Source organism: Ostrinia nubilalis, unplaced genomic scaffold, assembly GCF_963855985.1.
Source record: "Ostrinia nubilalis unplaced genomic scaffold, ilOstNubi1.1 SCAFFOLD_41, whole genome shotgun sequence".
Classification (NCBI taxonomy): Eukaryota; Metazoa; Arthropoda; class Insecta; order Lepidoptera; family Crambidae; genus Ostrinia; species Ostrinia nubilalis.
Genome location: NW_026973583.1, coordinates 10,001 through 15,000, shown reverse-complemented (window position 1 = coordinate 15,000; position 5,000 = coordinate 10,001). Strand labels below are relative to the sequence as shown.

Genomic DNA, 5,000 nt, shown 5'->3' with positions numbered 1-5,000 from the left:
TTATTGCTCAATCTCGTGCGGCTCGAAGCCGCCGGTCCCTCTAAGAAGAATTTTAATACGTCGCCAGTGAGTTGCGTGACGTGAGCCACGCACACCTAAATGACGACGCCTATTTAGCAGGCTAGAGTCTCGTTCGTTACCGGAATTAACCAGACAAATCGCTCCACCAACTAAGAACGGCCATGCACCACCACCCACCGAATCAAGAAAGAGCTGTTAATCTGTCAATCCTTCCGGTGTCCGGGCCTGGTGAGATTTCCCGTGTTGAGTCAAATTAAGCCGCAGGCTCCACTCCTGGTGGTGCCCTTCCGTCAATTCCTTTAAGTTTCAGCTTTGCAACCATACTCCCCCCGGAGTCCAAAATCTTTGGTTTCCCGAAAGCTGCCCGCCGAGCCATTGTAGTAACGTCGGCGGATCGCTAGATGACATATTTACGGTTAGAACTAGGGCGGTATCTAATCGCCTTCGAACCTCTAACTTTCGTTCTTGATTGATGAAAACACCTTTGGCAAATGCTTTCGCTGATGTTCGTCTTGCGACGATCCAAGAATTTCACCTCTAACGTCGCAATACGAATGCCCCCAGTTATCCCTATTAATCATTACCTCGGAGTTCTGAAAACCAACAAAATAGAACCGAGATCATATTCTATTATTCCATGCACGAAATATTCAAGCAGCATTTTGAGCCCGCTTTGAGCACTCTAATTTGTTCAAAGTAAAATTGTCGGCCCATCTCGACACTCACTGAAGAGCACCGCGATAGGATTTTGATATTGAACCGACGTTTGACCGTCGGCTCACCGACGATATGCTCCGCAAACGTGTCAGTATCACCGCGGATGCGGTGCACCGACAGCGCGGCGCACAAATGCAACTACGAGCTTTTTAACCGCAACAATTTTAGTATACGCTATTGGAGCTGGAATTACCGCGGCTGCTGGCACCAGACTTGCCCTCCAATTGTTCCTCGTTAAAATATTTAAAGTGTACTCATTCCGATTACGAGGCCTCGTAAGAGTCCCGTATCGTTATTTTTCGTCACTACCTCCCCGTGCCGGGAGTGGGTAATTTGCGCGCCTGCTGCCTTCCTTGGATGTGGTAGCCGTTTCTCAGGCTCCCTCTCCGGAATCGAACCCTGATTCCCCGTTACCCGTGACAACCATGGTAGTCGCAGAAACTACCATCGAAAGTTGATAAGGCAGACATTTGAAAGATGCGTCGCCGGTGCTGGACCGTGCGATCGGCAAAAGTTATCCAGATTCATCAAAATTAACGACTTCGAACGCGAGGCCCTCCGTCGATTGGTTTTGATCTAATAAAAGCACTCGTCCCATCACTGGTCAGAGTTCTGATTGCATGTATTAGCTCTAGAATTACCACAGTTATCCAAGTAACTGAGTAAGATCTAAGGAACCAAAACTGATATATTGAGCCATTCGCGGTATCGCCCTAATACGGCTTGCACTGAGACATGCATGGCTTAATCTTTGAGACAAGCATATAACTACTGGCAGGATCAACCAGGGAGCTTACACATATTATACATATGATAGCTCTCTCGTTAAAGAATATTAACGAAGAGTGTGTTTGGTGTCTATAGCCCAATTCGACGTTTGACCGACCGAACTGGGCTTGACTACTGTGTACACTGTTCGCAGTTACAACGTGTGTCGTGAGGCGAGTCTTTGCAACACTCTATAAATTAATATAGAATGCTAAAAAACACACCCACATAGCGCTCACAGAGGCGCCCACACTGAACGTTCGCATAGACATAACATTCATTCATCACATTTTATAATAATAAAATCTAACAAATTTCGTATCATGAACGATATGTCAGCCCGGTGTTGGAAAAACCACCCTACCTCTCACGATTTGTCGACACCATCACTACAGAGACATACATAGTTGAAATGTTTGCGTGTTGTGAGTGTGTGCTATAGAATACATAAAAATATACACATATTCGATACGCTGATGTAAACGCTAAAAAGCCATCATCGCCCTTATGTAAGGTTAATGTGGCGGGAAGCGTTACAACGAAGCGTATTAAAAAGTGGCCAGTCGAAGCGCGTATGCAAGCACAGATGACTGCACATAGCGCGGACACATTGCCCGAGTGAGACAGATCTTTATTACGAATTCGATCATACAACCCATCCGTAGATCTACAAAGTTTAACAAGCGTCCAATGAGCCACACTAACTAAGTCCCGTCAATCTCATTGAACATCCGAAACCTCAGACGCCAACAGAGTGTACATACAGAGTGAAAAAGTTAAAGTTTCATCAACTCTTTCACCACTTTGCTTTAAAACACAACTTATAAACGCACCGATCCGTCGTACGCAGAGTGTGCGCGCGCGCATCATGTTTATAATACATTTGAGCGTGCGCGCGCGCTCTGCGCACGGCGGTCGCTGTGTTACTGATCTCGCTCGGCCGGTCGCCGCCGACGTTGCGTTTGTCTGTACACTCTCTCGGTTCTCGAGTGGAAGCCGCGAATGGAAAAGAAACATTTTTAACGCTATGCTCGTACGCTGCTGCGCACGCGCAGCTTTAAACGCTAAGTGTAAAAAAAAAAAAAAAAAAAAAAAAAAAAAAAAAAAAAAAAAAAAAAATTCAAAGTGACACACCCCCTATATGTATAACCAGATAATTAATAATTTAAAAAAATATATTAAACTTTAAAAAGTTAGGTTAGATTAGGTTAGGTTAGGTTAGGTTAGGTTAGATTAGATAATCCTTTTTTTTTTTTAATTAAAAAGATGATACAGAAAAAAAATAATTGATTGCGATTAAAGTGTTAAAAGCGACACCCCATAAATCACGAAATAGGAAAATTACAAATATTTATAACACATAAATACAATAAAATAATTAATTAAAAAAAAAAAAAACTTTCGTATTAATAACAAAAAAATATTAAATGATTTTTGTTAATTCGAAATCATTATTATTACAATTCGAAATCACGACATTTTTAATAAAGAAATTAAGATTTTTAGTTGTATTTGATACATTTTTTCCTATTTCGTGATTTGTTGGAAAAACAAACAAAAAAACTAATTGAGTTGACTGTGGTATGTATATGATAAATATTCAAAACTATTCAAAACTTTAACTAATAAACATATACCATAGTAGGTGTATAAAATTAGGCCTTTTAAAAAGTTAAGTACATAATTAAATTTTGCACTTAAAATGTTTGAGTGTGTTAAATATGTAATTATGCAATTTTATATTAATATAAATCAAACTAATTTGTAATCCCTGAAATTACTTAAAACTTTGGACGACCTAAAATTCTAATTAATAACGTCGTTTTGCACCAAGTTTTTAAGACATTTGTCTAGAATAGACAAAATGTACAACACTATCGGTACCTGAAGTCTGATTAGATTTTTAATTACACGGAATTTTGACATTTTAGAAGTGTTGCCAACATTAAAACATTTCCACTAATAAAAAATGGAGAGCATTTCCACAAATTAAAAAATAAACCTTCAAAGAATTTAAGGTTTCAATTTAAAAATGTACTGATCCTTTTAAAATGCTTATTTGAGTTTTTATTGTCATATTTTTGAAGTTACAATAAAATTAAGGACATAATTTTTCTATTACTGGACTCGCTGGCCAATATCCATAGGTTACAAACCTTTTTTTATGTAAATCTTTGTTAGTAAAATCTTCGTTTCATAAAATAGCTAATTTAACAAGATGCCAATTTTATAATCCAAGTTGATTATGATGACGACAATGATAATTGATGATCATCAATATATATTTTCGTTTATGATATTAACATTATTTTTAAACATAATAATTATTATTATGTTGTTTTACTGTGTTAAAAACGCGTTTTTTTTTTCCTATTCAATCTCTAAAATGTACATAATAATTAGTGTACATTGAATTCACAAAAAAAACAATAACAATCATACTTGTTAGTTGTACTTGATGTAATTCAGTTTCATATTTTTATTACCTTTATTCCAACAATTCAAAGCAAAAAGAGGTTTAATACATCTGAATTGTCAAAAAATTACAGCTGTCAAATTTCGTCGAATTAAAAATCAAGACTGTAGTGGTGATAATATAATTTTATTATTGCAATGATTACTGAAAAGTGTGTTATGTAAGTACCCAAATTATTGCACAGTAAATTATATTATTATTACTATTAGGTATGATTTAAATTCAATTTTGTGTGTAGATTGAGACAAGGACTTAATATTTCCGCGCCCGGGCGACACCTGTCGGGAACCGACCGAACTTCACTGTCCGCTTACGTGGGTGCCATTAGCGCGAGGTGCGCTATTATCCCAATAGATGGCGCTTTAGCAACATTTCTCGGGTAGTGACGTGTAACAGTCGATAGTGAATAAAGAGTTAAATTATGTATAAATTTAATAATAACACAACACACAGAATCATTCATTATTATGCAAGTATACGTATTTTGTGAAAATAAATACCAACAACAGTATAATATATTGCTTATTTACATACAGTAGCATTATTTAATTTTATCGTTAATTTATCAACTGATTATAGACATCGACATTTTTTACATTTTAAAAATATTTATTAATTTGATGATAATAATAATATTATTATTATTATTTTTTGATATTATTCATAATACTACAAATAAAATAATATCGATACTCGAATCTACAGAATGTTATGCTACATCACTACCCAAGAAATACTGCTAAAGCGCCATCTATTGAAACAATTGCGCACCTCTCGCTAGTGGCAGGCACCCACGTAATTTCTTCACACACGCCAGCGGTTCGATAGGTGTCGCTCGAGTACGAAAAATATTATATTTATTTTCTACACAACGAAATTTTATAAAAATTAGTAATAATTTATATGTTACGGTAAATGTGATAAATGTGAAAATTATGAATAATCGCCGGTTATTATGAATAATTACCTCATGATTTGGTAAATGTGATGATTAATATGAGATCATTTATGTGTGTAT

General features: G+C 36.5%; 1 non-coding gene across 1 annotated transcript in view; it reads right to left on the bottom strand.

Moving 5' to 3' along the window:
* The window catches only part of LOC135087557 (small subunit ribosomal RNA), a 1,903-nt gene extending 374 nt beyond the window's left edge, over positions 1–1,529 (bottom strand). The window contains exon 1 of the ribosomal RNA XR_010260867.1: positions 1–1,529. This exon is cut by the window's left edge and continues 374 nt beyond it. This is a non-coding gene — a ribosomal RNA (small subunit ribosomal RNA).
* Positions 1,530–5,000: the final 3,471 nt, after the last annotated feature.